This window comes from Pteropus vampyrus, unplaced genomic scaffold, assembly GCF_000151845.1.
Source record: "Pteropus vampyrus isolate Shadow unplaced genomic scaffold, Pvam_2.0 Scaffold67, whole genome shotgun sequence".
Lineage (NCBI taxonomy): Eukaryota > Metazoa > Chordata > Mammalia > Chiroptera > Pteropodidae > Pteropus > Pteropus vampyrus.
In genome coordinates this window covers 6,385,892-6,397,428 of record NW_011888848.1, presented here as the reverse complement: position 1 = coordinate 6,397,428, position 11,537 = coordinate 6,385,892, and the positions used below count along the sequence as shown (strand labels likewise).

At 35.2% G+C, this 11,537-nt stretch overlaps 1 protein-coding gene and 1 pseudogene across 1 annotated transcript in view; one reads left to right on the top strand and one right to left on the bottom strand.

Moving 5' to 3' along the window:
- Positions 1–11,537, top strand: part of BANK1 (B cell scaffold protein with ankyrin repeats 1) — a 285,835-nt gene that overhangs the window by 150,216 nt on the left and 124,082 nt on the right. The gene's annotated exons all lie outside the window — the stretch shown is intronic.
- LOC111740764 lies at positions 3,385–3,503 on the bottom strand (annotated as a pseudogene).

Sequence of the window (11,537 nt, the reverse complement as noted above, 5' to 3'; positions counted from 1 at the left end):
TTGCATTAATTAAGCCCGTGTGTGGGAAAAATATTCGAGCCAAGCGGAGGAAGTTCTTTACCTATGTTTAGAATTAAAAGCATAAAGAAGAGCCAGAAACTCAGCTTGGAGTTGTTGCTCTAATATTAGCAGATGAAAAAATGCAGAGATCTTTTGTTTCCATCTCCTATGAAGTGAAGCACTTTCAAACTAGAAAAGTCAAAGCAGCATGTAAAACAAAAACCAAAAATCGATACCAAGGATTTGAAAACCAGAAGAGATTAAAGACCATCTTACTCTTAAATGAATCCAAGTTTTCAGGCTCAGTCATATCACATGACAGGCCATTTAAGAGATGACTCTTATGAATCATAGAGAAACCATGGAAATTCGAGAGGTGCCAAGTTTGGCAAATATTTAGATTTTCCAGAAATAGAGAAAAGGTGTACTCTTAACCCTACAGAATAATAATATGATATCAATCTCCAGTGATTTTCTAGATAACAATGTGATTTTTGAATATTTAGGAGAGAAAAGGCATTTACTAATAAAGTTATTATTCTCAATAATACCAGAAATGCAAAATAATACACATTCTTTTTTTGATAAGCTTCATAGTTTAGTTGAGGTTTTATAGTTTAATCAAGATTTTTTCCATGCTTACGTCTTGGACAGGATAAAAAAGCAAGCCCTGAAAAATGAAGCAGTCAGGTAGATTCTTCACCTGCTAAATAACATTATCAAGTATTGATGAATGGATTGATGTCAGACTGGAAATCTTATAGTATGTTTTTATAGATCTTGTTACTTAGATCTGTCCTAGTCAACCTTTTTTTCACCATTGACTTGACACAAAATTCCTGAATATTAATTTTTTAGCTGGCATACAGCTGAGAAAAAAAAAATCAACATTTACAAGGAATGCTACTTTGGAGGCAGAGTGCCCCCCAAAAGTTTATTTCATGAGATATTAGATTTCATAAATTTAAACTATTATGTTTAAATTTTTCTGTATGGGGGCATTTATTCTTACACTAAAGAAAAGGAGAAAAAAAAGAAAAAGAAAAAAGAAGGGCTGGAGACTTTTAATCTCTTCTGTTCCAAATTCCTTCCTAGGGAAATGAAATAAAAATTGACCCAGTCCTTTATAGGACAAATACACAATACCATACTCCACCTGAGGATTGAGCATTCCTCCAACATGCTCTCAGTTTGACAAGTATTTGCCATTGGAGAAATGTGTCCTAAACTCAAGATCTCAGTAACTTCTGAATATTCATTAAGGTTTTACCATTCAAAGTAGATGTATTCTACTATGAAACCTGCAAAAACTAAGAGCTGGTTTCAGGGCAGAGAGAGGAACGTTTGTGATTGAAGTTGCGGCAAGTATGTATTATGTATTCTATTCCTCAACAGAGTCAGGAGTGACACCCTCCATCTCAGAGGATTAATCAATGTGTGAGCCTTTGGGTTCCCATGAGAGTCTGGGAATAGAAAATTTAACTGAAGACTAGATTTAATTGAATTTATTAAAGGTGTCTGTCAGGTTCAAGAAGAAGCACAGATGCTTGCAGTCTGATTCATGAAAACTCCAGGTGGCAATATTTTACATTATCTTTCCATGTGCATTTTAGATTTAGTGTTTGCAAATTTGTTCCTTGTGATTCATTAATTCAATCCATAAACCATGAAAATGTAAATCGTGAAATTAAATTCATGAATTCGTAAGGAAATAAGTAGAATCATGTTTAAAATCTATTCTTCTGAAACTTTACTCTTAAAAATCATTTTCTTTTATCCCCACTAAATGACATGATATTGCTATAAGAATTCCAAATTTTCCTGTTTGTTTATCATTATCTTACATTACATCAAAAAATCAATGATATAAAATATTTTTGAAGAATTTATTCCTCCATTTCTGTAAGTTATTGTAAGTGTCCTGTCACTGATGTAAATTCATAGTCAATTGTTCTTCTAGGCAACAATTCTTTTCTTCTCGGCATTATCCATTCATTTTTAAACATTAATATTAGACACTAGAAATAATCATTACTGTAATTTTGTTATTAATTTCACACTGCAATACAGTACCTTAAAAAAATAAATATGTATTACTTAGTAGTTTCATTAAAGTGTACTTGATTTTTAAGCATTCCTTTTAACAGTATTTTCCAAAGAAAAAGGTAGAACATGAACATAGTGCTACAGAAAAGGAAAATGACAAAAATCTTTAAATTGTAGTAATTTGGGGCAGTACCACCAGATTGACACCCAAAGCATATTGAGCCTCTGTAGTACATGCTGTAGGTGCCCCATCCACACACCCTTCTTTCCCCTGGCCTGTTACCACCCTGTGTACTATCCTGTCTACCACCCTCAGCAGAACTGCCCTGTGAATGGGAACTTCCTCTCTTCCGAGGTTATGTAATAATATAACAGGTTACAAAGTTTCACAACTGACACTCAGAAGTGCAAATAAAACATTTGATTTAGATTCTATCTTCTTCACAATGCCCTCATCCCAAAGGGTGAGGAGGGAAATGATTTGTTAAATGATCTAGTAAATTCGGTACAGTTCAAAAATCACAGCAGTCATTTTCGGAAACAGTCTCTATTGGATGACTGCTTTTTATCTTTTTTCCCCCTTGTTCCTTACTTCTGTCTCAAATGACCTCATTAACTTAAGTTATGTCAGACTCATCTATCAAGAAACCTTGGACCACCATTGTATTCCAAAGGCACAGTGGTCATGGTGCCAGAAAGAAGGTTGGGGTTATTCCGAGGGTCTTGACGCTCTTAGGCTTCTCCATACAGGCTGCTACATCTAACCCTCTAAGGAGTTATGGCTCCAAGAGGGACAGGGAAGGTGGCATCTTACCTATGCACTCTATGGCTCTCTTCCTTCCTATCACAACCTACCAAGTCTAGAAAAGCAGGTTTTTCTATTTCTCTTTCAATCTAAATGGGATTTCATTTGCATAACACTCCACAATCAAATCCACAAGGCTCATCGTCAAATATAATAATAGAAACCAATGAATTTTAGAAAACATTTTTCTATTTTGATGAAATATGCCTTTGAAAATGAAGGCTAAACAATAACCTTATTCTGGCCTCACCTTTACTTTCCCTGTTAGGATAAGCATCAGAGAAGTTTAGGCTTGAAAGTGGAGGGTATAGGAGCATAATTTAAGTAAGAAATGGAAATACATGCTATTAATATATTCAAAATAAAATAATTAACATTTATTGAGCACTTTCTACATATTAGATTCTAAATCATATTAAACCTTATAATATGAATATTCTCATATAATTCTAATAAAATTATAGCACATAATTTACTATTTGCATTTTATTTATTTATTTATTTGTTTATTTTATTTTATTTTTTATCTTTTACGCCTACCTCACCTGGTCTTCCTAGGTGGTCTCCATTCCAAGTACTAACTAGGCCCAACCCTGCTTAGCTTCCGAGACCAGATGGGATCGGGTTTGTTCAGGGTAGCATGGCCGTAGACTACTATTTGCATTTTCAAGATGGAAATACTATGTTTGTAACTTTCCAATATAACATAGCTAATAGGTTAAAATCTTGGATTCATCTGACTTTGGAGATCATACTATTATCAGAACAATACTCATTTCTCATCACATCTCTCAAGATCAGAATTTTTTTCTATGAAACTTTTTTCTATGAAATAGATATCTGGTTAATGTTAGGGTGAGAAAGTCAGCTTTATGGTTAAAATACTTTTATTTGAATATAGGTTCCCCAGGTATTATCTGCAAGACCTTGAAATTAATCCCTATCGGTGTGTTATTGATATGTAAGAAACAACCACCAAAATGTAATAGCTTAAAACAATAATCATTTGTTATTTTTCATGACTCTTTAGCTTGGCTGGGTTGTTCTGCTGAACAGTGCTGTGCCATGTTATATTAGTACCTGAGGCAAAAGGGAAACTCAGTAATATTGATCCTGTCTTTTTTTGAGTTTTTGATGCCTCCTTAAAATTTATACCCAATGCAAGTGCCTCACTTGCCTCACCCTACTCCTGGCCCTGTCACGGAGGCTTGCACATACTCACATGCCTGTGGGTAGCTGACAGGTTACCTGGGAGCTGGCTTGCTTACGTTGCTCTTGGCTGGGTTGGCTTGGCCCTGCTCCATGTAATCTCATATGCATGTGTCTCATATGTCTTCCCAGCAGACTGGACCAGCTCTCTTCTCAGGCTAACCTGGGCATGTTCTCTTGATGAACACAGAGAAATGACACAGAAAGCAGATACATTTTAAAGCCTTTGTCACTGGCCTGGGGCCAAACCAAGTCACAGGGGTAGAATCAGTATGGGAGGGGTCTATAGAGTTACAAGTTACAAGACAAAGGACATGAATACAAGGATGCCATTAATTAGAACCATAATGTAATCAATATAACAAAATCTAAGCCTCAAAGGTAAAATAAGAATACTATTAGAGCCTACTACCTAACACTGTTGGGGACACTGAATGAGACATTTCATGTAAAGCTTTTAGTATAGTTCCCGACACATGGTAAGTTTTCCACAAAAGTTCTTATATTATTATGTATCAGAATACACATTAAACTAACATTTTGAGCAACTGAGAACAAGACTATTTCTTGGTATGGGGTAAGAATACATGTCTCCATTTTCTTAATTAGATAACAGAAGCAATAAATACACAAGATCAGTATATAGATTTCAAAATATAGCAAATATGAAAATACCTATTAGAATGCCTCCCATATATAAGTACTCACTGTTATTTGAAATCAAGGCTTAATTCTGTATCAAGAATGATATGTGATTTATCAAAGTGAAATTCTGAGGAAAAATAAAGAGCAAACATATGCCACATGAGACAAGCTTTGATTTATCCAGCATTGGATTGTTTCCAGAGCATCTTATTAATTTAACCAAGGGCAGGAACACTTATAAACTCAATTTAGTTTAAAGAAGTAAGAGATGTGTGTGCCTGTACAAGTGAGACCCTAGGAAATATTATGGCCGGCACTTGCGGGGCTACTGGACACCTTGCCTCTGGATGAGTTGATCGATGAAGGAAGGCAATGAAACGTGTGACTGGTTGGAACCACTGGTGGAGATTTTACGTCATTATGCTGTTTCTAGTTTCTTTCAGTAGTAACTCTGAAATATATGTCACACATGAGAGGCAATGGCAATTAAATTAAAGAAAAATAATATGATGTGCACTGTGGGTAAATGTTCAAAGAGTAGAGCAAGAGATGCATGTAAAAACTCCATGTGAAATCCTGGGATTCTGCAGATTTCAAGAGATACTGGGACCTAAACAGATAAAATTCTTGAGACTAAAAATTCTCCAATAAGTCCTGCCACCATTTAGATCATTACCCCCAAATGAGTGTTTCAGTATGGGAGGAGACATTTGTCCTATGCATAAATGTCTTTGCTTTTCCTTTGAAAACTCTTATCAAATTTAAAGTTTAAAAAATTACTAAATCTGCATCCCCAGAGCTGCACATAGCGACTTCCTTCCCCAAACTCTAATACAAAGTGTGTATGGGGGGGGGAGAGGGGCAGTGAAGAGTACTTTACAATGGAGAAAGCTAGCAAACACTGCCACAGCCAGGTGATCAAGGATAACAACAGTGTTGAGTCCTGTGAGCAGTCTGTATTATTGATGCGATGCGATGCGATGTGAGATGATGTGGTGATCGAATGTCATGTGATGTGATTGGCACTCCATCTCTGTGGTCTTCCTCCCCCAAACCCATAACCTAAGTCTAATCATGAGAGAAACATTTGGTACGTCTCTCTTGAGAGGCATTCTACAGAACACCTGACCAGTAATCTCTAACACTGAGAAGTCATCAAAAACAAGGAAAGCCTGAGAAACTGTCATAGCCAAGAGGAGCCTAACATGACAACTAAATGCAGTGTGCTATCCTGAATGGGATCTTTGAACAGCAACAACAGAAAGGATGTTAGGTGAAAACTAAGGAAATATGAATAAAATATAGAGTTTAGTTAATAGTAATGTATCAATATTGGTTTTCCAGTCAAACAAATGTACCATATTAATGTAAGCTCTTACTTAAGAGAAAGCTAGGTGTGGGAACTCAACTATCTTCACAAATTTTCTTTAAGTCTAAAACTATTTAAAAATGATTATTTTTAAAACCTTATTCTAACCTACAATTGGTTAAGAACTCAGAGAATTTTTTAACAAAACATAAGAAATATGCTTTTGTAAAAATGTGAATAATTTTTATTTAATAATAGTGTTAATTTTCTATTTTCCAAGAACTGTTTTCATAAACTTTAGCTCAAACACCAATTTACAGAGGAAAGTTAGAGATAACTAACAGCAGTTGCTTTAACAGTTAACATCTCAAGTTGAAGTATTTTATAACTGAATTATCATTCTACATTTCCTTGAACAAATCTAAAATGTTATTATTTTTTATCATTTGAAATTCAAAAGACGTTGCTTAGAGTATCCTTTTGTAAGAAAAACAAATCCTTAGATTCATTCATTTGTATAATGCAGACATTTATAGACTATAAGGAGAAAACAAAGAGCAAAAATGCTGGTTTTGACATTTTTAAAAAACATATTGTTTTTCCTCTGATAAACTCAAGTACAAAAGGACACCTTTAATTTTTACTCCAGTCTTTCAATGTAGAAACTAAGGATAATTATTAAATTGCATACAAAGCAATAGAAACAAACCTATTAACATTTGCTAGGATTTTCCTTCAGCAATCTAGTCAAAATTAAATAACTATCAATACAAATGATTTTTTTGTTTTTAGTTTTATACTCAGAGCCCATTGCATTTATAAAGCAAAATAATCAAGAATGCGTGCTTATAAATAGAAAAATGTGAAACTTTTATGACCATTTCAGTGCTTAGCTTTAGCAAGTAAATGACCACGTGCTGTTTTAGTGTATTTCCCTCTAGAACAAAGTGAGTACCTGATGGATGCTTCTTAATAACTGTCGAGTCGCTAGGCCAGATACTTGTGGTTTTTATCTGTTACAGAAATAAAAAAATGACCCAAAGTACTAGAGTACATTATGTTTATCCCTGCCTTTGTACGCGTACTAGTAATATTCTAATTACTGTGATTATCTATGTTTATCTTCAAAGTGGAGTTTCTTGAGGACAAGAACTGTCTCATGTATTCAGTAGATTCCCAGAAACTGGCCTAAACAGAAAATAAAACTTTAAAGAAAGACATTCGTGCTTAGTAATTCTTTAGTAGTTATAATGAAAATGGTAATAAGAACAAAAATAACTATCACTTATTGAGTATTTAGTATATTATAATTTGGTAAAACGTCCATTAAATTGTAGATCTGAAGACAGAAACTTATCTAAGTTACTGTCATGTCTCCAGCATCTAAAACATTGGCACATAATAGGTACTCATTAAAATTCGTCGATAAATAAATGCCAGGTCTTAGTCACAGCAAATCAGTGAGGCAGGTATTTTGTGTTTGTCATGTTAGCCAAGTGGGTCAAGAACTGTTAATAAACTTTTCCACGGTTAAAGCAGATTTTCAAATCCAGGACTTGATATGGCCAAACCTGTGCTCTTCCCACATGCCCACATTGCCATGTCCCATTCAGGCCAGGTGATTTTTACATATAATTAAAATCAAATCTATAATTTTGATGTTCCTAGAGTTTTGGGGGATTGGGGGGGGGTGATGAACTGACGACAAAAAAGGAACAAAAATCATTACACTTATGATTAGTGACCAGTGAAAGTAGCTAGGCAAAGCCTTTTGCCCACATCTGCACCAACAGAGGGCGCCTCACACCTATTTAAACAGGTAAAATAGAGGTAGGAAGTAAATCAAGGTTCTTACATCAAAGCTTAGATTATGGAAGTGAAACAAAGAAGACATTTTGTTACCTGAAACTTTATTATGTGGAAGAACACTCGGGGTAACAGGATACTGCTCTTTCATCCATAAAGTTGATGCTATTAAGATGAGAACAAAGGAATCATAAATAATAAGTGAGTAGGGACTGAAATGTTCCCATCTGTTTTTTCCCAGCCCTTGTCATATTTATAGAAAATGCCTTGTACAGAACACTTAATCTTGAAAGAGTGAACGATGAGAAACCTGCCCACAATCACCACATATCTGTTCTTGCTCAGTAAATATCAAGATTACACTATGTCAGGATTGCATGAAGAGAATAGACTGATTAGAAGGTATTTGCAGCAGACTTATGTCCTGCATTATTACTTGTTTTCTGGGTCCATTTAGCAAAAAAAAAAAAAGAAAAGAAAAAAGAAAAACAAGTGTTCTGAACTAGAGCAGATGAAGTATGCCGCTGCGTGCCTTTCTCCTGCTACACCTACTTTCTTCCATCCTTAATGGCAGATTCTAAATATCTGATAGTTCATTTTCATATCAATGTGACCTTTTAAAAGTAGAGACTGCTTTCTGCTTTATGAATAAGATGGTATATTTGTTGAGCCTAATATTTTTCTATCTTGTTCATCTTGCCTTCTGTATTTGTTTTCTAGAGCTGTAGTAACAAATTACCATAAAATGTGTAGTTTAAAATGATAGAAATCTATTCTCTCATGGTCTTGGAGGCTAAATGTATGAAATCAAGGTGTCAGCAAAGTTGACTCCTCATCAAGGCTCTGAGAGAGAACCTCTTCCATGACTCTCTCCAAGCTCTGGAGGTTGCTGACAATTCTTGGTGTTCCTTGTCATCTCATGGCATTCTCCTTGCATGTATCTCTGTGTGTCTTTGTCTTTATATGGCCCTCTTTAAAGGACATCAGTCACTGAAGCTAGGACACATCCTAATAAAGTATGAACTCATCTAAACTTGATTACATCTGCCATTTCAAAACAAGGTCACAGAGTTAGACTGAAACATATCTTTTTTGATGAGGGGGTAGAGGGTGGGGGGATACCGTTCAACTCACAACACCCTCCTCATGAAACCTCACTTCGAGAAAATAAAGAAGGTGATTTCCACATTTTGGCGAATTTAGGGCTCATCTGTGAGGTCTCACTCTTCTGACTTCTGCACACACTAAGAATATCAAGTTCAAATGAAGCCCTTGGTAAACATCTTTATGCCTAGGAAAGGTGGTGGTGAACTCCAAGATACAAGAACTCTCTTCTGTTAAGCAGCCAAACCAATGAGGTGACTGGATTAACAGTGGGAAGAGACTGAGCAAGAGCTCGGAGGCCTGGCAATTTGACAACGGAAATACCAAGATGATAGTAGGGAAAAAGATATATATACCCATGGACCTAAATCCACTGAGTTTTGTAAATTTTTCTAAGTTGATTGTCACCACAATCCACCAAACATGTGATCAGTTTTCTGAGTAGAATTTTAAAAACCACATGCGATTATTTGAAATATAATAGACACATTTTATTTAATGCCGCACTCATTAAAATCACAAAGGGAGAGAATCTTGCATTTTACCAAAAAGGAATCTCCCACAGCTAGATGAGACAGCAGTTTTGAGCACCAGAAAAAATATTTTCCAAATTTTTGCTTGTTTTTCATGAAGAGCAATGTATGGTTTGTAGAGCCAAACATTAGAAATGTAAAGGTTGGCGACCGGTAGGCAGGAGTTGCATTAATTAATGAAAGGAAAAAAGAACCTTCTTAATGAAGGATTATGTTAATATGTTAGCTCTGTGGGTATAAAGTATGTAGTCCTCATTTACAGCTCATAAATGCTACAGTGACAGGTTCTCCAGAAAGGAAGGTGACAGATGAGCTATTACACACACACAAGCAACGGTGCAGCAAGAGAACACATTAGACCAAATGAGCAGCCAGAAACAGCAATAAAGTCATTACTAAGAGAGATGCTATAGTTAACACAGGAATACATAGCTTTCTGGCCCAGCCATCGTATTTACTGATGTACCATCAGTAGATTGTTCAAAAGATTCCTTCTAGATTTAGATAAGCAAAAAAATAATCAGGTCTCAGATCAGATCTCTTTCTTCCTATTTCCCAGTGTTACTGACATAAACTTGATTTTCATTTCCTAGTGCAGTTTAGATGTCCTTTCTATCTATAATTCCACCATGTAGCTAGAGCCATTGTTTCTTTTCTTTTTATATCATGGACTTTAGCACTTAAGCTGTTATTGCAGCATATAAAACAAGAAAAATTGTGCCCTGTATGCTATTCTACCATAAACCTCTTGAAAGATAACACAGCATAGTTACGTAACAGGAATTTGATACTCAGTTTCTTCCTGAGGAGAAAATTGTCTCTTCCCTGCTCCTTTCATTGGTTAAAGTTATGTAAGATCATCGACATTTTGAATTTCAAAATGTCTCCACTTAGAAATGACATGTAAGAATCTATATTAAAGCAAAATAAGCTAGAAAATCATTTAATAACTTTATGATTAAATCTGTGTTATTATTCCAGTTCCATAAATTAACTATAGTATTTCCAGAGAGAAAACACTCACATTTCTTAATCCATAAAATGGACATAATAGTGCCTATATCATATCTTTTTGTAGAGATTAAACGAGATAGTTGATGTAAAATGTTTACCACAGCGTCTGTATAAGGAGTGCTTGATAACTGTTAAGCCAAAAAGAAAACTAAAATATTTCCAAAATAAGCATTTTCAAAATAATTGCTAGGGGACTTTTAAAATGCTACTCATTTTATTAAAAATAATATTAACTATTTTAAAATATAATTTTCTATACGATATTTGGGACTACAACAAAACATAAAACCAGAAATGGGTTTCTTTGCAAGAAACATGTTTCCTATCACTGAAATGTTTAAGCAAAAGTGGAGTTGCCAGTGTGGGACCCTATTGTAGGCAGATGGCAGGACTGAGTAACCTCTGTTTCCTCGTATGACTCTATCCTGTATTCCATGGAAACCAAGCCCATCATCTTGTTTTTAATCATCATCTTTGCCTTCACAACATTCTAAATATTCAGGTAATTTTAATACCACCTTATTTCCTGTTTTTTTTCATTCTTCTTTTAAATTACAGTTTCAAAAAACAGAGGTGAGGACTGAAACAAGTGACCCTCACTCACCTGGAGGCCCTAGACATCATCTATTTCAGGCAGTTTGGGCAGTCCCCTTGGTAATAAACTACTAAAAGTGCATCGAGTTGATCACAGCTTAGAGTGTATTACTTGAAGATAATGTCCAAACCTGGAGAAGTGCCAGGCTAACTCAAACTTAAGCTCTCTGCTTATCTGGAGAGCAAATCAAAAAACCTTCCAGCTTTCATCACTCCTGCTCAGTCCCTGCCTTGCTCTGCCTTACTGCCAAGGTAGAACACACAGAATTAAAAAAATCTGCCTATTTGAAATTTACAGAGAAATTGCTCAATATTTTTTTTTTCCTTTGAGAGAAGAATTATGTATAAAGGAGAAACCACAGAGCCCTCATAGTACAAATGGAAAACTGACAATTATAGGAGAGGCACATGAGTTACTGAATATCAAGTGATTTAACAGCAGGGGCCTTGCAAGAACACAGTTCTCCTGACA